Below are 25,784 nucleotides of genomic sequence, written 5' to 3'. Positions count from 1 at the left end.
GTTGCAAGCATAATTCAATTGGCCACTTTTGAAAAAGTTGCTGTTAATACTTTTAGAGTAAAGTACATTAATTTCTAAGTATCAGTACTGTAGAGAAACTATAGCAGATATGCAATTTTTTTCTACAATTAACCAACTATTATAATTTAAGAATTGACTCTTATAACTTAAGAATTTGGACAGAGTAAGATAAGTGAAAAACTATATGCTTCTTGTATGTACTTTTTATTTTGTGAAGGGTGGCTTATTGAGTCTTTCCATCCACACTATTATATCTGAAAGCATTTTAGTTTGAAATATTCCCACTTAGGTAGGGTCATTGTAAACAAAATCTGGTTTAAACTGACTAGTAGGTTTGGCCTCAGTCCAAACTTGTCTTTCCATTTAGTGGAAGAATTCTCTTAAATAATTTAAGCTCGTTTTATTGTTCAAAACACCATTTAGCTATGTCCACAATCATTTGTAGCCAAAGGCTTTTGGTTTTGGCTAGGAATAACAGCTGTATTTTGGGGCTTGTCTACACAGAGGGGTAGTGCACACTATGGGGGTTTGATTTCCAAAGTGTACTACATGCTGCGCATTAATTGGTCTGCATGGACCTGCTGGTGTGCTTTAAGGTAGTGCTGTTTGAAACAGTACGATGGTAAAGTGCACTAGGCAACCTTTAGGGCATACCAGCAGGGTCTACACCAGTGGTGGGCAACCTGTGGCCCGCAGGCTGCTTGCGGCCCATCAGGGTAATCTGATTGCAGGCCGCAAGCTATTTTGCTGATGTTGACCGTCTGCAGGCACGGCCCCCCACAGCTCCCAGTGGCTACGGTTCGCCGTTCCCAGCCAATGGGAGCTGCGGGAAGCAGCAGGCTGCAAGGACATACTGGCTGCCATTTCCCACAGCTCCCATTGGCTGGGAACGGTGAACTGCGGCCGCTGGGAGCTGCGGGCAGCCGTGCCTGCATACGGTCAATGTAAACAAACTGCCCCTGCCCTGAGCACCGACTCTGCAGCTCCCATTGGCCGGGAACTGCAGCTAATGGGAGTTACAGGGGTGGTGGCTACAGGCAGGGGCAGTGCAGGATGTGCCAGCTGCATCTGGGAGTGGTGTAAGGCCAAGACAGGCAGGGAGCCTGACTTAGCCCCGCTGCGCCGCTGCCCGGGAGTTACCCAAGGTAAGTGCCGCCCAGCCGGAGCCCACACCCCAAACCCCCTCCTGCACCCCAAACCCCTGCCCCAGCCCTGAGCCCCTTCCCACACCCAAACTCCCTCCCAGAACCTGCACCCCGCACCTTCTCTTTCTCCCCAAACCCCTATTCCAAGCTCAGCCCGAGTCCCCTCACACACTCTGAACCCTTCGGCCCCAGCCCAGAGCCCCCACCCCCTCCCATACCCCAACTCCCTGCCCCAGGCCAGTGAAAGTGAGTGAGGGTGGGGAGAGCGAGTGACGGAGGGAGAGGGGAATGGAGTGAGCGGGGCATGGCCTCAGAGAAGGGTGGGGCAAGGGGCGGAACAAGGGTGTTTGGGTTTGTGTGATTACACAGTTGGCAACCCTAATTGTGATTTCTCTTTAAAAAACAAGGCACTGTACTTAAGCAATAAGACACAGAAAGTCATATCACCATGTCTTAGTTTCCTTGGAAGACTGAAAGCCAAGTGCCTCACCTACTCTTGAAATGATGCGATGCCAGAATGAAACATTACTCTGAAATCTCTTTCTGTGATTATGGAATGGCCCTATTTGGTATCAACACTAAAATAATGTATGTATTGTAACACTAATAAAAAGTTCTGCATTTAAAATTATGTACATTAAACAAAAATCTTACTTTCCTTAATAATTTTTTCTAGTTTCTTAGCTATCCTTTGAAAGTAAAACTAACTGAATCAAACATTATAAAGTATTTCTGAGTCAGCTCTTTAACTACAAAAGGAGTGGCAAAAGAAGACCAAAGTACTACTAGAAGCTGTGCTGAGCAGCTGTCACCTCTTTTTTTAACTTTTTTTCTTCTTCTGAGAACTATCAGCTGCTTGGTACAATGCCTGCAGACGGCATTAATAGCATTTCTCCCCCTTTTTCAGTAAGAAGATGACTCGGAAGACATTTTTAATGTCTGATTCAGCTTTTTAGTTTCAAACTAAATCTAGGAAACTAGATTGGATAGGGAGGAGATGAGAAGCAGAAGGAGGGAAGAATGGAACGGAATGGGGAGGAGCTGAAATGTGGAAATGGACATTATGTCAGAGAGAGGAAAGCAGGGGAAAGAATAAAAGAAGAAAATATTGTCATATGATTTGCCCCAGTTATGAGTAGATCCATGGTACTAGGTGCTGTACAATAAGTAGGTCCTGATTCTGCAAACACTTGCTGATGAGCATTACTTTACTCACATGGGTGGTCTCATTCAAGTAGTCAGTAAAATTACTCATGTGAGTAAATTTACAAATGTGCATATTTTTGTCAGATCAGAGCACTAGTGAAAGACAAACAGCCCCTGCACTAGAGAGCTCAAAATGTATGAGACCGATCCTGTAAAGATGCAAGCAGGTGAGTGACTTTAATGTTAGTAACCCCTTTGACTTCAAAAATTATTTCCAAGTCTTTGTAGGATCAGACCTAAATTTAGATTGGATGGAATGACTAGGTGTAAAAAACATCGGAAGGAGAGGAGGATGCGGAGGATGAGAGTAAGTCATAGGAAATATGAGGTTACACAAATTAGCTATGTGCAAAACTCTAGCTGATTTTGAGTTAATCTTAATATTAGTTTTGTTATATAAGTAAATTATATATTTGAATGAATAGCACTAAAAATATTTCAACGAATAGCACTAAAAGTGTAAATGTGTTTTTTTAAAGTTGTACAATGCTGAATGTTAAGGACATGGCAAGATTATTTTGTTACCCAATCTTGAAACCTCTGGGGTTTTTTGCAGCTTTGGGGTTTTCCCAAAGAGAATTGGCCTCTATTAACTGCTATTTAGCTCAAATGAGAAGCAATGAAGAAAATGAACAGAGGAAACTTAAAGCTAAATATTATGAACAACTCATAACAAGTAGATGTATTATGCTTTGGAATAATCTCCCAGAGGAAGTGAGGAAAGCGTCAGCGCTTGAGTCGTTTAAAACTGGAATGGACAAAGCACTCATGAATATTGTAAGGAGCAGTGTTGCATTAGACTAACTGACCTAACATGCTTTGTTCAAACAGCTATGATTACATGGTTTTAATCATATGGCAGGATCTGTTTTTTTGGTTTCTTATGTACCATCTTTCTTTATATTACTGTGCTTCTCCTTTATTCAGGAAGTGTCTAATGGCATTTGGGGGAGGGGAAACTCATTAGCTTCCTTCCTGAGTAATGTAATTTTTATTTCCTGTTGTAACTGTGGCCTCAGCCAAAACTAACAATGAAAAAAGAAAAAAGCTTGCCTGTGCAAAACGTTTGCTTGTTTGAACGGAAATACTGGTTATAAGAAAATGTTGTGGCACAAGCTACTTTGTAACATTATACTCCACACATTGGAGAATTTTTGATTTTTTTTATGTCCTGCATAGCCAGTTTGTACTAATTCTGTTAATTGTAAGGACTGAAGTGAATCAGAGCTGTGTTATACAAGTCATTTACCTCTACCTTCCTTACCATCAACACTATAAAAGTTATGAAAGAATGGCTGGCATATATCTCTCTCCCTGGTTGACCTCAGAAATCAACCAGTCAGCCAGGAAAAACCCCTTCCCAGTCTTTAGGCTGCACTCTTATGTTTTCTTGGCAGATAAAAGGAACATTTCTGTCAGTTCCTTACACAGGGACCTGTGTTACATCCACTAAAATCAATAGAAATTTTGCCACAACTAGAGAAGAAAACCCCAAGTTTAGGGCACTGAATGTGTTCATTGTAGTCCCCCTGTCATCGTTGTGGGCACTTTTTCTTTTCTTTTGGGTAGATTATAAAGTGTGAAATACCCTGGCCATATGTCTTAACTAGTAGCTTTTGTATTGAAGCTCTGCTCTACCAGAAAGAAAAGAAAGCACATTGTATTTTTTGCTTTAAAAAATCTTTACTGTGAGAAACCCATGTACTTGGAATTTAGATCCCTTAACAAATTTTACTGGAAATGATCAACAGTATCACTGACAAAAGGAGGATAAAAATTAAAAATTGTTATAGTGAGTAAAATGCAGTATGGTTTGTAGGGTGTCTTATCAAGTGCACCTGTATCATTGTCATACTAAATTGCACACTGTTCTGTTCATGAAGAGATATTTTAAAATATAATCGGAAGGCTGTATAGGTTCACTGTTATGACTGATAATGTTGACCCAAGCTGTTTGAAAAGTTAAACAGTTTGCCCAAATTGTATATGATGTGAATTTCAATCCTGTTTCTTTCTTTCTTTCATACAATTGCTACTGTACGTCTTGAACTGCTTTTTACTGTGTAAGTTTCAGATTTGTTCATTCGGCCTATAACTGTTTATAAATATTTAACTTCTCTGTTCACTGAATACAAATACTTGTGCTAAATCAATAATGTGTGAATCCAGCTGTGTTCTGTGAATTTGGGACTAGTGTATAATCCCACAGACATTGAAAAGGGCCCTCATTGGTTTATGTATCAAGCTATCCAAATATAAAATACAAATGCTCTTCCAGTCAGAGTGCTGTGTAGCTCATACTAACACTATTAAGCTTACTGCTACTAAACAGAATATAAACTCGTGTCTGCCTTGTTTTGTGTAAATAATAATACCACTTGTCTTAAATCACTAAGGCTATTCTTGCTGCATTTCTAGCAATTTCACTAGGCACCCCTGCTGTTATGAACTTCACAAGATAATCTTTCCTAAAACTGCCTATTGAAAAGTTATTATAAATTCCCTGAAGCTTGTGGTTTTCTTGTCCATTTCCTTTGTTTTGGTATTTTTTGACATGTCTATTATTAGCAGTAACACTATAACAGAAAACCCCAGCGCGGAATGCGAAAGAGTTAATAGAATGATGAAAATAAGAACCAGCTGTGGGAATGCACTTTCCTGCCAGTCTATACAATTTAGAACAACTTGAATTATGCTTCTAAGCTTTAGTCAAGGCTTGAATTGAGGAGTTAAACTCAGAGAATGCAGACATGCTTGTTAAAAAAAAATCTTTTAAAATAAATAAATCGAATGGTCAGACAGGAAGGAAAATTACTCTTGTTTAATACAATACAACCTTGATTGTCCAAATGTTAATGAGTACAGTATTTACAGAAATTTTCAATATAGCTAATAGACATGGGAAATAAGACTCTGTTTTGGATAACTCTCTTAGAACAGTCATTACATTTTTACTATATACACAGCTGTTTACAATTTGAGTTCCTGATTAGTTTCATGGTAGTTCTTTCACTGTTACATTGGCTCAGTGGGGGACATTATTCATCAGGAAAATTAAACACAGCAATTCTTCACCCCACACCACCAAAAAGAATGATTTGGCTTAGGCAGGCAGGTTAATAATTTTGGCTGTATCTGCGTATGTATACACAAAGTAAATTGAAATGGTAATTGCAAAAATGTACTTTCTTTTTATAATGCTTGATGAAGGAAAAAGAACAGGTTACAAGGAGCAATTTAAACTGTTAAATAAAGTATCGCTTTTATGGAACTTAAGTACCACTGTTACCTGACACTTTCAGTGTTGCTATCTTTTTTCCCTGGTACAAAACATGATATCACACCCTTGGGGACTTAGTATTATCTTCAGAGACGAACTGCCCCCAGAATTCAGTAATTTTTGAGAAAACAACTGAACTCCGTGAAGAACAAAGAAGCCAGACATTGAGTAGTTTTCAGATATTTGGAAACCTAACAATGGAAGCAGAGCAGGAGGAGTGATGGGATAGATGGACTTTAAAAGTTTTATTTCTGGACTGTTGCTTAAAGAAAATCCTAACAAATATTGACTTTCCCTCCCTGCTTTAATAAAACACAGCTTGGATGAAAACTTGATGTCTGGCACTTATCCACCTTCATGTACAAATGAGTCTTAATTTGTCCAACTTTCCCAGTTTGAGATTCAAAGCAGAAGCATGTCAGCACTCAGACACTGTGTGGATGTGGTTCTTACAAGCAGATAGATAGAGCTGTATTGTTTCCCATCAAAAGTCTCATGTCATTAATTCCATAGTCAGTATGATGTCTCATTGTGGGCACTGCATGCAGTGAGAGTGATGAGACTGGACTTCAGGAGCCCTATAAAAGAGGAAGAGAAAGAGAGGTAATTTCTAAATTTGGTGTGTTGAATTAACCCTCTTAACCAGATTATCTCTGTACTATTCAGCACATTATTCTAAAGTTACTGAGGCATTAAAAATATTGAGATCATATATAAATGTCATTTCTACAAATTTAATCTTTAGTTTTTTCAGTTTTACTTATTTACAGCCTTTTTTTTTGTACCTCCACATCACTCCCTGTAAGCCTCTCCAACACAACCTAGATATGCCTGATGGCACAGACAGAGTACTGGTTTGCTTTGGCAATGTCTAGCTGATGTAATGCCCCATTGGAGACCATTACCAGCCAGTGTAAATTGGAACAACTCTGAGGCTCCTTTAGTTTAACTTGGGCCCAAACTGCCTCTCGGGAGCTCTGAGGATTGGGGAGCAAAAAGATGACACATTGATGACCTTTGCCCTGCTTGCCCCTGGATAACCTATTGAGCAAAGCTGGGCCAGGCTTCAGGTATTAGCCCTATATATTTTTCAGTTTTAGTGAATCAAAGATGGAAGAAGGGAGCAAGCTTTCAAAATGTGCTTGGAAATGTGGATTGTTCCAGGTAGGTGCCGATCATATTTATTGACAACCTTTTGGACCAAGTTAGATACTATCCTGTGGTGAAGTTGACTGTGACAGTCAAGTTTGATCTAGTATACTTATTTCAGAAAATAAACAGATTTGCTCACACTTGTTATCAGCAGTATTTGACCTTTACTTGATTATGTAAATGTGGTATATTATTCACATAATGAGCTCCTCCTGACAAATAAATCTTTAATGAAAATGTGTGTACATATTGTATATTTATATAGCATATAAATTCTTGTTTTATATTAAAGATGGTGCTGGAAATGCCACCTATTATTAAGGTTGCCTAACACTTCCTATATAAGACCCTGTTTTCAATTGCTTTGCCAAACTTTAACCATTTAATTATCCATGCTGGGTGTCTGCCTCAAGCTGGATGTTTTTGGAAAATGACAGCCAAAATGGTTCAGCAGTTTCCAAGAATAAAGCTGTGGGAAAAAATGTTGTTTTGCCAATGTTAAAAAATTCTTGTTGCCTTTTCTTTGAGAAGCTCTAGCGCCACCATACTTTGTAGCAATGACTTCAAATTTGTCAGGAGGTGGCTTTTGTGTTAAGGATGTGCCTTTTGCCATCCCTGTGAAAATCTGACCAAGTTATAAATCTTTGAAAAATCATAAATCACACATGCTTAGTAGAGACTTAGATTCCAGCAGCTAAAATGTCAGAAGGTTTTGTCCTCACCGATCATGCCTGAGCCCCCTCAAGTCCTAGCGTTGACCTTTTTGCACCTGTGACTGATCCATGCTTCCTCTAGTTCAGAGCTACAGGGATGAAGCTATAGTTTCCCTGTTATGGCTGCTCCCTGCTGCACTAGCCCAGATTGGAGTCAGGCACCGTAGATGAGCGCGGGGAGCCTCTTTTTCTTATGCTTTCAATTGCCTCCCTATCCCTACTCAACCTAGGCACCATGGAGGAGGAAGCTTGTTAGACGTCCAATCGCCACTAACCTTTTTGATGAAAACTGAAACAAAAAAGTCATTTAGCACTTCTGCGATTTCCACATTTTCTGTTGTTGTCTTTCCTCCTCATTGAGTAATGGACTTACCCTGTTCTTAATCTTCCTCTTGCTTCTAATGTATTTATAGCATGTTTTCTTTTTACCTTTTATGTCTCTAGTTAGTTTAATCCTATTTTATGCCTTGGCCTTTCTGATTTTGTCTCTACATGCTTGTGTTGTTTGTTTATATTCATCCTTTGTACTTTGACCTAGTTTCCACTTTTTGTAGGACTCTTTTTTGTGTCTCAGATAATTGAAGATCTCCTGGGTAAGCCACCGTGGTCTCTTGCCATACTTCCTATCTGTCCTACACTGTGAGATAGTTTGCTCTTGTGCTTTTGATCCCTGTCTTATTCAATGCACAGAGTGGAGCTGTTCTGGGGATGAATCAGGGTTGTGTAGTAAAGAAGGCTGTTGTCTGTAGGATGCACTGCTCATTTGTTGCTGAAGTTAGAAGGTGTGTAGTGAATGAGACAGGGAATTGAACAACAATAAAGGAGGGTCTCATGGTTAAGGCATGGGAGTATTGGATTCTATCCCTGCCTCAGCCAGAGTTCGTATCTGATGCTAGTCAAGTCACTTGAACCAGACTTTTCACTGGTGCTCACTAATTGTGTGTTCTTCATATTCTGGGTGCCGAACTTGAAAACCTGGGATCTGATTTGCAGAAGTGCCGGGCACTCACAAGTGCAATTGAAGTCCATGGGAGCTGTGATTTGAACATTTAAAGTGCCGTCTAATTCTAAATTCTCTGAAAAATCAGTGGTTACTTTTGACCTTGATCTCTCTGTGCCTCACTTCTCCCACTATAAAATGGAAATAATACCACTGTCTCATCTCACAGGAGTGTTGAGAAGATAAATGAATACATGTTTGCAAAGGATCAGATACAGTAGCGATGAGCAGTATAGAAAAGCCCATGGGGAAAATAATAATTCTGTCTTCAGAATAAAGTTTCAATAGTGTGCAGTAAATAAGGCGTGGGGCCACACTGTGAACAATGGGAATAACAGAAAACATTGAATAGCTGCCTATTAAGGAAGCATCATCCATCCTGTGCACTGAATGAGGTAGGGTCCTGTGGAAGAAATAGCATGTGATCATGTAATTAAAGACTATATCATAATGCATATGCAAAAGGAAGCCAGCCTGAGGTTGCACAAGTAACCTTCTGGCATTTCCTAACTTTCTAGTGCTTGACTTTGCAACCTTAATAATGTTCTTTTAATACAGCTTTTCGTGTAATATACAACAAACATTATATATAGATATACCTATAGGGTTAGATTGTTTTATGAAACCCAACTCATTTGTACCACTCAGTGTGTCAAGAGCAGGTAGGGTCTGTGGTGAAGCTCTGCAGTACTACGCCTGTTCTCCACTGATGTAGGGCGTGTTAATGAATCTAAGGCAGTGATGTATTTTCAAACTGTCCAGAAGCAGCTAAGAGCATGATCAAGGCCAGAGCCAACTATATGTGTGCACATGTGCGTGTGTGAGTGTATATATGCATCTCTACATATATATAATGTAGATAATACTGGGAATGTGCATAATTATAAGATTTTTTTTTGTTTTACTTTTAATGCCCCCTTTTTCCCTGCATAAGCTACCCACATTTTTGGTTTGAGTCGAGAGTGGGGCCAGGTGGAAAGCAGGCTCTGTGGGTCTGCTACTTCCCTCCACATAGGTGGGTAGGGAGTGAGTGGAGCCTTGACTCCACCTCCCCAACTGTGTTGCATTTGCGTGGTAGGGGAAGTTATCTGCCACTGGCATGGGCCTTGGCGCAAGAAGGAGCCAACACTTAGGCTGTGGTCTACACTATGAGCTAGGGGTGTGATTCCCCTGCTCATATACAAATACTTACGCTAGCTCTCATTAAGCTAGTGCGAGTATAAATAGCAGAAACTGGTAGGTATGTACTCAACATGGCTCAGCTGTGCCTCTGCAGCCACTACTCATGCTACCGTGACTACACTGCTATTTATATTCACACTAGCTCAGTGAGAATCACGTGTAGACATAGCCTCAGAGTAATTGCTGCTACCCAGATTGCTCTTTCCACAGGTGCCGCTATGCATTGTCTTGGTGTACTGTAGAAAGAATTGTAAAAGCAGTACAGCATTAAAGTTCATGTGTAAACATGAGATGTTTCTCCCAGATATTTAAAATATCTTCTAAACAATGTAAGGTCTGCAGAGCGAGGACTGCACCTTTTTTATGTTGTACTGCACCTAGGTCATTGGGAATAGTAATGGATAATAATAATCAATAAGTTTATGCAGTGAAGGTGTCTTCGAGTAGATGAATCCGTGTATTCCACTTAGGTGTGTGCTCACCCAGCATACAGGAGCTGGAGAATTTTGCCTAGCAGTGCCCATAGGATGCCTCATGCTCATAGCCCTTCCTTGGCTATATGAGGTGAAGCTGCCTCCACCCCTCCTCCCCCAATTCCTTCTTACTCTCTCAGAGCTCTTTACCAGAGTCAGAGGTCTGTGTGGTTTCTAATCTCACCACCTTTCTAGTTCTTCATGACTTTTTCTACTTGTGTATAGTTAATTAGTATCCTTAAATATAGTGTTTGTGAGATTGAGTGTTAGTTAGCTTTACTTTAAGTATTTCCCTGGTGCTGCCCTGACCAGGGTTTAAACATTGTCCATCGTGTGCGGGAGTGATCCCCAACAACAATCCCCACACACAGTGCTTGCTGTGCTTAGCCAAAGCCCATGTCAAGGAGCAGTGTTCGATTTGCAAATTGTTCACAAAATGGACTCAGGTGGCGAGGGATCTTCGCCTAAAGCAGCACCTGCTTTGGCACTGAGGCCTGCATTGCCCTTGAATTCTGAGAGCGCTGCCGTTTCACACTCTAGAGCTGGTGTCTCTCCGAAGAGATGGAGGAGTTGCTCCCCATCAAGTATGCCCAGGAAAAGGTTTCATAAGACTGATCGAGGACGCTTTATGTCGCGTGGGCACTTAGATGGACCTGATGGGTAGGAAGATTTACACTTCCTCTTCCATGCTTATGCACATTGCTATCCAGTAGGCATTGCTGTCCAAATACAACTTTGTGAACTGGATGGCATTGTCTTAAGTTTGCAGACCAGCGGCCTGAAGTGTTGAGCAAGGAATTTTGAGCATTTATCACCGAAGACAGCTTTGTGGCTAAGACTTTGTTGTAGTCCTTGCTGAATATCACAGATACTTTGGCATTTGGATCCAGGGTTTGGCCAGTCAACGTGCCTTCCCCGGCACATCCCCCCCAAGCACCCATGTTGACTACGTGGTCCAGAGCCGTATTCTAATTGTCATTCCCTTCTCCCCATTACCCCTGTTTGGGAGCAGGCTGGCTTGTTTTCACAATGCTTGGGGCTCGAACACCACCAGCAGCTGGGTCCTAAGCACCACCAGATTGAGCTATGCTATCCAGTTTCTCTCAATCCCTTCCCATCTCTGTTCAGGGATCCCTCTCACAAGATACTGCTCCTTGAGCAGATTCGCTCATTACTGGGTTTGGGAGCAATGGAGGAGGTTCTACTGGAACACCAGAGTCAGGGTTTCTGTTCCAGGTACTTTCTGATGCCCAAATCCAAGGAAGGGGTAAGACCCATTCTTGACCTTTATGGCCTCAACAAATAAATCATATATGTAAGGTTCCGAATGGTCACTCTATTGTGTATTCTCCCTGTGTTGTCTCAGGATGGATGGCTTGCTGTTCTGGACCTTCAGGATGCCTACTTGCATGTGGTGATTTTGCTGAGCTAGAGTAAATTCCTTCAGTTTGTCATAGCAGAGTGCCATTTTCAGTATATGGTGCTTCCCTTCAGCCTCTCTTCTGCCCCTTGGGTTTTTACCAAATGCACAGGTGTGGTGACAGCATACCTCAGGAAGAAAGGAATCCACACCTTCCTGTATCTGGATGACTGGTTACTGAGAACAGGCACAGAGAAGAAGTCCTTTCTTGTGTCAACACTACACTGCACTTGCTCGATTGTCTGGGTCTCATTCTAAACACCAGAAAGTCTGGTTTGGTTCCACAGAGAAAATAGAGTTCACTGGGGCCCTAATAGTCTGAGTTCCAGCTGACCATTTTCAGGCAATTCACCACCTTTGCCTCAATCTGCAGTCTCAGCCTTCCATGACAGTTTGAATGTGCCTGCGACTCTTGGGCCACATGTTTGCTTGCACGCAGGTAGTCCAGTTTGCATGGTTGCACCTTTTTCCCTTCAAATGTGGCTTGGGGCAGTTTAACATCGACTCGTCACTCATTAGAAAGATTAGTCTGTCTCCCTCCACTGGTCCTGGACTCCTCGCAGTGGTGGATACTTCTGGAGAATGTTTGTCAGGGCTTTTCCTTCATCCACCCCTTACCAACCAGGTCTGTTGTTACCAACGACACCCTGATGGGCTGGGGAGCACATCTGGGGTCACTGAAAGTTCAAGGTCTGTGGTCGAAGCAGGAGTCCTCACTGCATATCAACATGCTGGAGCTTCAGGCCATCTACAATGAATGTCACACTTTTCTGGACCATATCAGGGGCTCAGTGGTTCACATACTTACCGACAATGGCATTGCAATCTATTATGTGAACAGGCATGGGGGAGCACACTCCAGGACGCTCCACCAAGAGGCAGTCAGATTCTGACAGTTCTGCATTGAGTATCACCCTGATAGTCAACCACTTGCTCAGGGTTTAGAATCATCTCACAGGCCACGTCAGCAGGAGTTTTTCCCTGAGTCATGAGTGGTCCCCAAAGACAAGTATCCTGTGGGTCATTTCTGCCGCGTAGGGCATTCTGACGATTGACCTGTTTGCAACAAGGGACAACAGGAAATGTAATCTGTTCTGCACTCGAGGGGACCTCAGACCGGGCTCCCTGTCTAACACGTTCTATTTCAGCTGGCAATTGGCTGTCCTGTATGCTTTACCCCCGATCCAGGTCATCCTCAAGCTGAAAGTGGACCAGGCCAAACTCATTCTCATTGCCCCTGCATGGCTGAGGCAGTGCTGGTTCTCTGACCTTCTCACGCTATCAATTCAGCCTCCATACCCCTATCTCTCTAGCTTGATCTACTCACACAGAATCATGGTTGCACCTTACATCTGTGCTAAGTCCCTGCATCTCACAATGTGGCTGCTTTGTGGCTAAATGAGGAGGAAGTGTGGTGTTCGGCAGCTGTTCAAGAGGTCCTACTCAACAGTAGAAAGTCCTCTATCAGAATGGCTTATTCAGTGAAATGGTAGCAGTTTTCAGTGTGGTTGTTGGCCTGCAGAGTTCAACCAATGCTGGCTTCTGTTCAGGACATCTTGGAGTACTTGCTGCACCTTCAGTCGTTGGGCCTTGCACTTAGCTCATTTAGATTACAGCTGGCAGCGATACACAGCGTTTCATCCCCCCCATTCAGAGAAGATAAGTCTTCTCCAATGCCATGGTAGCAGGATTCTTAAAATGGCTTCTTTGTCTCCATTCTCCTGTCTGAGAGCCAATTCCTCTGTGAGACCTTAACATGGTCCTAGTGGCTTTAATGGGATGTCTGTTCAAGCCTTGTCATTTTTCCCATTCCGCTTTTGTATCAGAAGACTGTGTTCCTGGTAGCGATAACATCTGTAAGGAGAGTGTGTGAGCTGCAGGCTCTGATGGCAAAGCCTCCTTATACACAGTTCTCTAAGGACAAAGAAACTTTATGACCACTTCCAATTTTTTTGTGTAAAGTGGTTTCTCAGTTTCATTTGAACCAGGCAGTATATTTACCTGCGTTCTTTCCTAAGCCGCAATCGTCTCTGAAAAAGCAGCGCCTCCATACATTAGATGTCAGGTGATGCCTTTTATCTAGACAGGGCTAAATTGTTTGGTGCTTCACCTTGCCTGTTTGTGTCATATGCAGATCGTATGAAGTGGCAAGTGATCTCTTCACATACACTCTTTAAATGGATAACATCCTGTATGAAGACTGCATATAAAATAGCTTTGGCTACACCTCCTCAGCAGGTATGAGCTCATGCAATGAGAGTGCAAGCAATGTGAATAGCATTCCTTGGTGATGTCTCAATATTGGGCATTTGCAAGGATGCTGTGTGGTCATCCATACGTACATTTACGAACCGTTGTGCCATTACCACATCATCCAGAGTGGATGCAAGTTTTGGTAGGGCAATCTTTGTTTAGATAGACTCAGTCATCAAAGTGGAATGGCTGCATCTGCTTGAAGAAGAAGAAATGGTTACTAACTGTGGTTCTTCGAGATGTGTTGCAGACATGTGTTCCATGACCCACCCTCCATCCCCTCTGCATTGGAATCCGGTCTTTGGGCATTTAGTATGAAGAAACTGATGATGATTGATGATAATAATAATAATAATAAATAGTAATGCCACCTCATAGAGCCAGGGAAGGATCTATGAGCACAAGGTATGAGCACTGCCTCCTATGGGTACTGCTAAGGAAAATTCTCCTGCTCCAGTGTGCTGGGCTTGCACAGACCTAAGTGGAATACACGTCTGCATCACATCTCAAAGAACCACAATTAAAATAAGTAACTGTTTCGTACTTCTCTTGCGTGCCAGCTTTTTCAGTAATGCATACAATACCTGATCTGGTGAGTACACACTCAAATCATGTGAACTAATATATATGTATCTCTAGTTATTGAAATAAATTAATCGCATTTATTTCAATGTGGACATGTTCAGATATTTATGTGGTGAAGAAAGTTACATATTGTGCAGACCTGTATGTCATTTTCAATCAATTTATAACATCTTTATTTTTCAGCCCAATTTTTCTTTGAATTGGCAATGAAAAATTCCTAATTGAGGACTATATACACATCAAGTTTAAATTTAAAATCCCAACCATTTTGAGCTATCCAAGTGACAGAAAGGCATCTGAAAATCATCTCCTTTCAGAGAATTAGCCACGCACACACAAAAAGTTTCAACACAGTTGCATGTTTATTAGGTAAGGTGAATGTGTCTGAATATGGTGACTTAGGCTGGGATGGTCAGCTCAACTTCACTCAATACTATAAACTTTGAGATGTTCCATACATGACCTTCATTTTCAGGAAAATGAGGAACATTGAAAATGTTTCCTTCATGCTGATATATTTTCTGCTTGTTTGCAGTCCAGAGGTTAATTTATTTGATAGATTCATAGATTTCAAGGCCAGAAGGGACCATTTTGATCTAGTCTGACCTCCTGTATAACACAGGACATAAAACTTCCCCAAAATAATTCCTAGAGCATATCATTTAGAAAAACATCCAATCTTGATTTAAAATAGTCAGAGATGGAAAATCCACCACAACCCTTGATAAAGTGTTGCAATGTTTAATTACCCTCACTGTCAAAAATGTATGCCTTATTTCCTGTCTGAATTTATCTAGCTTCAGCTTCCAGCCATTGGCTCACTTTATAGCTTTCTCTGCTGGATTGAAGAACCCATTATTAAATATTTGTTCCCCATGTAGATATGTATAGATTGTAATTGAGTCACCCTTTAACCTTCTCTTTGTTAAGATGAATAGATAGACTCAAAGAGCTCAGTCACTATATGGCTTGTATTCTGATCTTTTAATCATTCTCATCATTTTTCTCTGAACCCTCTCCAGTTTATCAACTTCTTTCTTGAATTGTAGACACCAGAACTGGATACGGTATTCCAGCAGCAGATCATACCAGTGCCAAAAAGAGGGGTAAAATAACCTGTTTCCTCCGACTTGAGATTCTCCTGTTTATGCATCCCAGGATCACATTAGTTCTTTTGGCCACAGCATCATATTGGGGAGGTCATGTTCAGCTGATTATCCATCATGACCCCCAAATATTTTTCAGAGTCACTGCTCCCCAGGCAAGAGTTCCCTATCCTGTAAGTATGGCATACATTCTGTGTTCTTTGTTGCTAGATGTATACATTTACATTTAGCCATATTAAAACACATTTTGTTTTAGAAATGTTATGTTTTAGAAATTCTGTAGGGTCCCACACCAAAGCTAGCCCTAGATGCGCAGAAGTGAGTTATCAGATGACGCCCCTTTGTTGCTGGGTGCATGGTTGCTGGACCTCCCCCTGGGTCACCTCTTCCTATTCGTCACCTCCTTCTGGGTCTTCCATAGCCTAGCCTTCCGGCCAGGTTACTGAAAAGTTCAGTCTTCTTTTGGGGTATCCAAGTGTAGTGGTAATTGGACAGGCCTAAGTTAGTTGCTCTCAGTTGTCCTCTTCAGAGACTCTTCACCTGGTTCCCCCAGGGCCAGCAGCAAAGTCCTTCTAAATCACCACAGAACTCAACAAAAATCACACTCTTCTTTCCTGAACAGCAGGTTGCTGGATTTCTCCCTGGTCCCCTCAGTAGAGCTTCAACTACAAACAAAATCAAACAATGAAGCATCTTCTGCCCTTCTCAGAGCTTGAGTCTCTCATCCCCTGTTGGGCTCCTCTTTAGGCTAAGTAGGCCATTCATCCGGTTTTAAGATGGACAGTACTCTTTTTCCTAAAGTCTGTCCCCTGTCTGGTACTGAGACAAGACAGGACATTCTTTTGTCTGGTATCATAAGATGGGTGTTGCCATTTTGAAGAGTGTGCTGCTTCATCCCCACCAATATGACCTAGCACTCAGTGCGTGTGAGGTCACACGGGTGGGGGCAGGCTCTCACTGTTGCCAGAAGTACTAGGCTGTCCCGTATTCTGCGGATGCAGCAATGGCTAGCCTACTTCAGTATCTCCAGCCACAACTGCTCATCTCCACAGCCAGCACCAAACTGCTAGGCTTCCTCCCTTCTTAAGTTTGAGTCCTGCTTTGAGCAGGGGGTTGGTCCTGCTTTGAGCAGGGGGTTGGACTAGATGACCTTCTGGGGTCCCTTCCAACCCTGATATTCTATGATTCTATGATTCTAAGTTCTATACCCAGAACAGGTGTGGCAGGGCAGGGCTAATTAAACAGATTGGACTGCTCCAGACATCCTGACCCTAAAAGGGACATGCCACTCTGTTACACATTGGAAGAAAATCCATTCATTTGTTTTAAATATATCTGAGGGATTATTGAGAGGGGACAAAAGCAGAGAAATCTTTAAACATTTCAAATAATTTTCAAAATATTTGATCTCATATTTCTCAATGGCATTAAAAACACTTCAGACTTCGTATGGGCTTAAAGCCTGATCCTTCAATGCCTACTTATATGAGCAGTCCCATTGACTTCAGTGGGACTACTTCTTTGAGCAGAACTAAGCACTGAGGCCCAGATTTTTAAAGGTATTTAGGGCATTCCTGTATTCAGTGTTGCAATGCCTAAATGTCATTTCAAAAGTGATTTAGGCACTTAGGAGCCAAAATCCCACTGTTAGTCAATGGAATTTAGGCTCCTATATACCTAAATAACTTTTGAAAATGAGACACAGCCTGCTAAATCAGTTAGGCATTGCAACACTGAGCACTGCAATGTCTAAACACTAAAAATCTGGGTCTGAGTCTTTAATGAAAACAACATATTTTGTTACATTTGTAGAAATTTGGTTGACAATTATTATTAATTATTATTATTTTAAAGTGCTGGGCACTTCACAGACTTGTAAAGAAGCCAATGGGATTACTTGCATGAATAAAGAAAATATCATTTGGATCAAGATCATCACCAGATTTGGAACAAAAAAACAGCAGGGATGGAAATTGAAAAATCAATCAAAGATGTTGTCACAGGAATTTCATTCATTGGTTGTAAATGTTAGTAGCCTTCCCTCTCAAATACCTTTTTGTATGGGTTAAAAAATACATGCCATCAATTTTACCAAAAATGAAGCCAGCATGAAAAAACACAAGCTGCTAGATAATCTCTTCACTATCTACTTAGATTAGTATTTTGGGTCAATTTTAAAAATGTAATCTGGCTAATCACACTTTCTCATATTGCAATTTAGGTCAGAACAAAAGTGGTTATGTTGTATAGTTGAAAAAAAGAAAGAGGTAAGTGTTGAGGGTATTTAGTTATTAAGGAATTCTATATAATAAGAGATGTGACCAATCCAGAACACGTGAATTCACACTCTCTTGAATGTAGGGGAAATTCAGACACAGATCTGAATTTCGCAGTTTGGTTGTCTATATGCTTTCCTGTGCAGCAAAGTACTTCTGGAGTTCAAATACAGTTTGGACCGGCAAAGAGTCAGTAGGCTCTTTTCGGAGAGTATGCAGCTATTGCCTAAGACTGTGAAATTTACCCTCACAAGAATTAAGAATGACCACAGTTCTCACCACTTTCCGGTCATTATGCAAATCTCACTTCATCACCCTAGCTTTCCCACATAGTAATGCATAGCATATTAGTTTTTTTTTAAATCACATGAATGTAGAGAAGCTTTTACTCGGCCAACATTACTTATCTATCTATCTATCTATCTATCTATCTATCTATCTATACTTTAAATACCATTTGGATAATGTATTGAGATCCTGAACGGAATAGCATGGCAATCTGAATATCAGTCTAGATTTTTTAAAAATAAAATGGATTGCATAATTTTAAGGAATTATAACCACTAGTTTTATAGCGTAGTAATTAATTAAGGAACAGTGGTAGTGCAGGATGAGCTTGACTTATTAACTTCACTATAAGTGAACCATGAAATTTCTGTTGGACAGCAACAGAGGAAGCAGAGGAACAGAGTTTGAGCAGGAAGGGCAAATCAAAAAGATTGTGTAGTTGTATTTAACATATCATCGTTATAATATAGTCATATGTAGTTTCAGTGTTATTTCAAATCTACAGGTACTTTTTATAAGTAAATTAACTTTGGATCTTTTCATGCCTCTGATGTGATTGGAGAAATAATGCCTTATGATTGGTTAGCATTTGCCATTACCTGGAATAATGATTTCAAATGCTAACCAGTATCCTAGATTTAAAATGTCAGCCATGTTTTACATAGGTCTGCAACAATAATCTTCCCCCTTCCCTCCCATTTCTATGAACTGCTAAATTGTGGAATCATGACATCATGACCCTGATTGCTATTGACAAAATTACAATTACATATATGTGTGTGTTTGAGCACATGCATGTATATACGTGTGTGTGTGTATTCAATTGTAATGTTGTATTTGTGTGTGTGTTTGCATATGTGCTGTTGTGTAAGCTCAGAAGGTTTTTAAACTGTAAATTGGTTATAACAAACCCTGCATGTAAGTGCATAAGCAATAAACCATCACTTTAAGATTTTTTTCGTCTATAAGGTTACCTATGTTAGTTGAAGTAATTATATTCTTCTATAAATTCCTTACTAAAACATCTTAGTAAGAAACATTTTCCAATTTTTATTCAAATAAATTCCTAATGATTTAGAACGTAATGGGTTAAAATCAGGGTCTGATGTCAGTTATTCAGAAGAGATGTGATGGAGGTGCAGCTTGGAAAAATATCATTGCAGTGCGTAATTTGTGATTGTTAAGTCAGCAGACCAAAGCATTCTTGGTCTCCAGGGACTATGGAGGAGGGGTGTAAGTGTCACTTCTGGAAAGAAGATATTTCATTGAAGTATCATTGCAGCTCAGCTCCAAGCTGCAGTGGCAATGTGTGTGTGTCCTCAAGTGTCTTTAACTTGTCAGTAACATGATCATGACAGATGAATCTGATAATACAGTTGCATTTTGACAAACTGACAGGTATGTAATTCACTCTACAGATTATAATTAGTTAGCATTTAGTATTTTGATTCTGGATATAGATGGACACACTGTTGACAGACAGGATACTTTCAATTAAATTGAAACAAATCCTCTTATTTTAGTTGAAAACTATGTTCTGTAAACATTCTTTGAAGCATGATTTTTTTGTAGTCATTTGTATTTTCATATTGAAATAGAAAACGTTCATTTATAATACAGTCAGTTTATAAATATAGTCATGTACAGTAGTAAACTTTTTAAAAAGAATAGAGACTTGCCAATAATTTGACAGACTATTTGGTATGATTTTCTCCACATTTAAGACATGATTTATTATTCCACTTCCATTTTTATACTCTTACCAAACAGAATATGAACCTTCTGTTTACATCTCTCGCAAAATACCTTGTATGCAATCTTCAATGAATAAACAAATAACCCTTCATGAAAACATCTGTTTTCTTTATGTCCATGCTTTAGAGAACTCATTCGTCAGAAAGCACTTTGTAAATAATCCATAAGAAGAACAGCGGGGACACTGTATATCAATACTATTTTGGGACCAGAGTTTACTCACAGACAACAAGGAGTTCCGCATAAACCCTTGGTTTATACTTCCAATTGAGGATTTGCACATAACAGTATTTAACTAACTTAAAGTTAACAGTTCTATAATAGCATTCTATAGTAGAATTTCACTATAACAGCTAAATAGAATGAGCCCCCTGTCTAGATTACAATGCACTGAAACAAATTGTAATCCCATTTCAGATACAGTGAGCCTCCATTTATAGTGAGGTTGTTTTCTGGGATGGATTACTACATGGGGAGAGAAATGGTCCCAGAACGTGCTTTCATATTCAACAGAGCTGCTCCTTGAGTGTATCCTGAGTCATAACTGCTTGCTTTTCTGACAAAAATAAGTTTTTACTCCGTCTGGCAAAGCTGTGGCTTGATATTAATGGAATTATTACTGTCTTTCAGTTATAGAGTCTTTATTACTGATGATGATGTATGAGATAGAAAGAACAGAACTTGACTTTCAGATCTCTGGTTGAATGAGTAGGGCTGGAAATTAGAAAATGGTGTGTTTACATGTAAACTGAGTAAATTTGATTAGGAATAATTGAGAGATGATAAATATGCAACCTAATAATGCTATTTTACAGTGTCACTTTTCAGAATGTAACCACAATTTTAACATACTTCCACCAAGAAGGAGAAACTAAACATCACAGGCCAAATTATATCAGTGGAACTATACCTGTCATTAATTGGGTCATATGATCCAAATTTACAAAGAGGTCTATCTTCTGTGAATGTGCTGAATGTACCTTCATGGACAAATTTTCAACTGGTGTAAATGGAGCTGTACTCACATTAAATGAGGATGTGGTTCTTGAGTGTGCAAATGGGCATTTGCATTCATCAGTCTGAAAGCTACACCATTACCTGATCTGCACTTGTACAAATGGTAGGTCCTTTTGAAAATACAGCCCAGAAAGTGCATAGAAGTACCATTGGATAACTCAATGATTTAATGCCTAGAAAGGCAAAAATAATTTATAGGCTAGAGCATTTAGTCTGTTAGTTACATGAGTAAACAATAGGTCCATGAGTAGTTTTAAGTTTTGTCCTGCAGAAAATGAGGAGAAGGTTTTCAGTGGTTAATTACAGAAGTTACTTCTGAAATGTGGTCGTCCATTCCGCTATCTGGGATGAAAGTAGAATGAAACAGTTGCTGTTATTCTAGCAAGACTGTACAAGTTACACTTCGGTGTATTTACAAACGGAGAAATGGCTGATCCCATAATGGCGTTGATTAATTTTGTGAAATAATCTTGCAGTTTGAAGCTGTCTGTTTTACAGAAATTAAGTACATAGTAAATGAGATTGGAGCCATTGATCATTTGACATCAAAAGGTTAGACTTAAATTCTCTAGGCTTGACACATCATACATTGGTTTTTGATCTGAAACAAAATATTATTGGACCCTCCTCCTACATTTTTCAAAAAAAGACAGGGAAAATAGTTCCTTTCCATTGTTGTTACAAAGAAGAGAAATTGAGTCTAACGTCCTTTAATCAAAAATAAGCTATGAAATGTAGGGACATGATTATGAAAATTCACTTTCTGCCTGTGTGTGTTTTCAACTTTCTTTGTCTCTGTGCAATAACTTGTGAATTAGAAGTCATTTTCTTGAATTGCAAAAACACTCAAGAGATTGATAACGAGTTTGGTAGGTAGGTTGCATGGTTCATCACGTACACCCTTGCATTTTGTCACCAAGCATCCAAAACTGTGCTGAATGTATGTACATTCACAAAAAAATAAGGCGTATGTTCACATTGGAAAAAAGGAAGATCAGGATGCAGTAAAAGGAAGCAACTAGTTTATGTGTAGTTCCATTAATCTGAGCAGCACTATGGAGATAACCTAAACAGCCCTGATTTTGAAAGTATATTTGGTTTTCATACATATTTTAATCATGCAGTCATCTTAAAGGTATTTATGGTCTAACAGAAGGTCTTATTTATAGTTAGAGCAGTGTAGTGTCTATGAGTATGGAGATGAACAAGATATGAATAGACATTAGGTCTCTACCTCACTTGCAGTATTATGTTGCCATTGTCCATCAACATTCCAAACTTGTGACCTACACAGTGGTCTTCAGAACCCTCCTTAAAACTCACTCCTTTGGTGCGATGCCTACAAAAACTTGACAATGATCAGGCACCTGGTGTGCTGAGATGACTATGATGCTGATTGATACTGGTGTCATTGTTTCCTTCTACTCCTCCATCTCTGTCTGCATCTATCTGTTATCTCTTGTCTTATACTTCTAGTGTAAGCTTTTCGGGGCAGGGACTGTCTTTTTGTTCTGTGTTTGTATGAGCATGATGAGTTCCTGGTCATTGACGGGGGCACCTAACTGCTACTGCAAAAATGGTTATGATGTTTTGCAACACAACTGCAGACATCACAAGTAAGTTTAGTGTTTCCTGTTACTATTTATGCTTAGAATGTAAAAGTAATGTTACATGAAAATGAACATTTCATGGTAGTTTTATCATGGTTTCTAATATGTTGTTTCAGTTCATTGTACTGATATATTCATTGTGAGAAATTCTCTAATTTGGCTCTGGCTACCATATTTTTTATCAATTATACATTGTGTACATGGTAAATGTTATATAATGCTTTTTATGCCAGAATTAAGGTACCTAGGTTCATTTAGTTTAGCAATCCCAGTAAGTAATTTTGTAATAAAAGAATGATTGGTTTTTTATTACAATTTCAAAATGATGCTTAACACCAGGATTTGTGCCAATGGTATCAACATTTTAATATTTGAGCTTTAGGAATGAATTCTATTTTAATCAAATTACTGCTTAGATGAATTGTTAAATGATATTGCGTATATAATAGTACAACTGGTTCTCTGGATTTACTACAATATATTGAATGTTGACATAAAACCGATATATTTTCATTAGCCTTTGTCATTTTTAATCAGAGTAAATAGTTCTAGCTAATACTAACCTAAACATTAGCTGAATTATCAGCAAATGTCAGTTTGTCTTCTATAACTTGGTGTACTGACTTAATATTGCAAGTATCTCAAGCACCTTCCATTGAAAACTATTTATCATTCATCCAAAAACAATTTAAAACTAATTTGAAGCAAGGGCAAGAGACTCCATGTTCATAAAGTCTCTATATTATTCTAAAGAGTCACCTGTGAGACTGCCAACAGAAAATGATGTACAATATATAAATAGAACTTTGTTTCTCAAACTAATAATTAATAAGTAAACTTTAAATTTCAGGGAAATGATTGCTTCAGTATAATTCACTTAATATCAAGGGTTCTGAAATCTTCAAATTCCAGTAACCATTTTGACTAGTACACTACATAGGTCAACAAAATACAGCCCTACAGCTTCTTATATCCCAGTAGAGGTGACCTAACAGAGTATGGATAGAAGTTCTGGACAATTTTCTGTTTTTGTAAGTCTGTTATGAAATCAACCTTACTTCTAGATACTTATGCAGTCCAAGCTGCCTGCTGCTCCTGCACCTCTGTAGTAAATGCACTGTTTTGGGAGTGTGAGAGAATCTTGTGATGATTGTTTAACAAGAAGGGGAAAAAAAAGAAATTCCTATACGCCAGATGTTATGTCAATTACAAAGCAACCAACAGCAAGGATCCTGAGCAATTTGATTAAGGAAGTAACTAAAGTCATTTGTGGGGGAACAGTAGACATGTCACAGCCACAGACCTTGATGCTGCAGAGCTATTTCCATAAGGTTGTATTGAGACATCGCTAGTACCCTTTTGCAAGAGGGTGGTGCACAGCTGCACCATAGCAGGATGAGGCCTGGGAAGGATTTATTATTCCCAGAGCTCCCCCTTCTTTCTGGAAAGTGAGTATTTGCTACAGCCCTCTTCTGGGCATAGCAGAGTTCCCCTTGCACACCCAGCTTCACCAACAAATGCTTTGGGTGGGGCTCATCTAAGGCTCTGCCCTCTCTGCCCCCACCTTACCCACTTGCTCTTGAGGGGAGTAGTTGCCCCGTGGAGCTGTGTTTTGCCTACCCAAAGTCATGATCCACACAGGGCATTGGGAATGTGCTTATGCCCCTACTCTCCTGGCAATTTCGCTCATAGTAGATACTTATGACCTGGCTAATCCCATTTACTCTATGATTGGAAAATAGTTGATAGATTCAAACAGGTGCAGGTTAGAGCAGCCCTTTAGTTGCCCACATGTGTGCCAGGGGCTGGTCTGGCCACCACCCAGTCCCAGGATTACAGGAGACAGAAAGGTGGTTTAGAATAATCTTTTCTTACCCCACAGCTGTGTCAAATGTGAGCTCAGCACAGGTGAAGATTGGGCCTATTGTTTTTTGTGTTTCTCTTCCACTGATCCAGATGAGTAGGTTCTCTGAAGTGGCCTACAGAGAGGCAGGAAAGAAGGGAGAATTGACAGGGGTTTAGTCCTTCACAGGGTCCTGAAATCACTATGAAAACTTATTTTTATATTTAAGTAATGCCTTGCAACAATAATGAGGGCTCCCTGGTGTTGGGATTTCTCCAGCTATTTGGACACCAGGTGCAGTTATGTTCTCCTGCAGGGTATGTTCCAGTTGGATAGTATGTGCAAGTAGAGTTGGTAGGAGACTAAGAACGTTTTACTATCCTCTGGACTAGTATATCTTTAATGGAAACTACAAAAATTCACATCAGCAGCTTTTCTGGTTGAGAATGTCTCTTCAAAGATGCAAATTAATTTTTCTTTAGCCTGTAGAAGAAGAAACATGAAGAACAAGACTTCTAGCCTATTTTCATACGATTGTGTCTATGAATTGGTTGAACTGAGAATGAAAATAATTTGCCGATAAAAAACTGTCACCAATCCAGCTTACTAAATTCTACACACCAATCTCCTGAAACCAAGGTTAAGAAAGAAAACTACCAAGAAGCTGTATGTTTATTATAGTTCACTGAACTTTGAGGCCTAAGCAGCTTCTGCTGAATCTACTCAGCAGAATGAGAACTCCTGCTATTCATGTTTCCTTTACTGAGTCTCTAATCACTTTAATGATAAACCTGAAAATTTTTCTTTGGTTCCCCAAACACTTCACATCTCATTTAGAAACAGAATAAGAATCAGAAGAAGCTGTTGATCTACTTTGAACTAGCATAAGTAATATGCTCTGCATACTTTTTCTTTCTCTTCTCTCTCTGCAGCAGGATTTGGAAAGAGATTAGGTCATGAGATTTTAGCCAAGATTTTCAGAAATATTAATATTAAGAAAACTCAATCAAATCAAAATCAGTTTCTCTGCGTTGGTACTTCTTTCACTGAGGGCTATTTCCATGCCAGTTATCTTTTAACCCTCAGCTATTCAGCTATGGAGCTGTTAAAAGAAAAGTAGAAAGAATTTTCGTTTACTATACCTGGATAAAGATATTTCCCAGATTTTACTCTTTGTCACTGAAGAGATATAAATTAAAAGGTGTATAGAGGACCCACCTGCAGCTTGCCCCAATTCTTCATTAAACTATTTGAGGAGGAACACTCTCTTTCCATAGACTGTTTCTGTGACTGCTTGTTGGAAGAAAAAAACCAAAACATTTTTTTGAAAAGGTCTCTTTTTTCAATGTTTAATATATTTATTACATTGTTATTATTTATTCATTGTTATTGTTTCTTTCATGCACTTTATCACTCATTCCTAACATTAAATTTTTCAATAATTTTGCTATTTATAGTA

At 39.7% G+C, this 25,784-nt stretch overlaps 1 protein-coding gene and 1 long non-coding RNA gene across 5 annotated transcripts in view; one reads left to right on the top strand and one right to left on the bottom strand.

Annotated features, from left to right (window-relative positions):
- SSBP2 (single stranded DNA binding protein 2) overlaps window positions 1-25,784 on the top strand; it is a 278,870-nt gene that overhangs the window by 162,723 nt on the left and 90,363 nt on the right. The window lies entirely within an intron of this gene.
- LOC125637282 (uncharacterized) lies at window positions 5,872-25,617 on the bottom strand. Its single transcript, XR_007356887.1, has 3 exons — window positions 25,544-25,617; window positions 24,358-24,461; window positions 5,872-6,230 (listed from the first exon to the last, which is right to left on the bottom strand). It is a non-coding gene; the product is annotated as an uncharacterized LOC125637282 (long non-coding RNA).

The sequence above is a fragment of the Caretta caretta genome, chromosome 5, assembly GCF_965140235.1.
Source record: "Caretta caretta isolate rCarCar2 chromosome 5, rCarCar1.hap1, whole genome shotgun sequence".
In the NCBI taxonomy this organism is placed as follows: domain Eukaryota; kingdom Metazoa; phylum Chordata; order Testudines; family Cheloniidae; genus Caretta; species Caretta caretta.
Note: the sequence above shows the minus strand (reverse complement) of the source record. Positions and strands in the feature narration are given on the sequence as shown.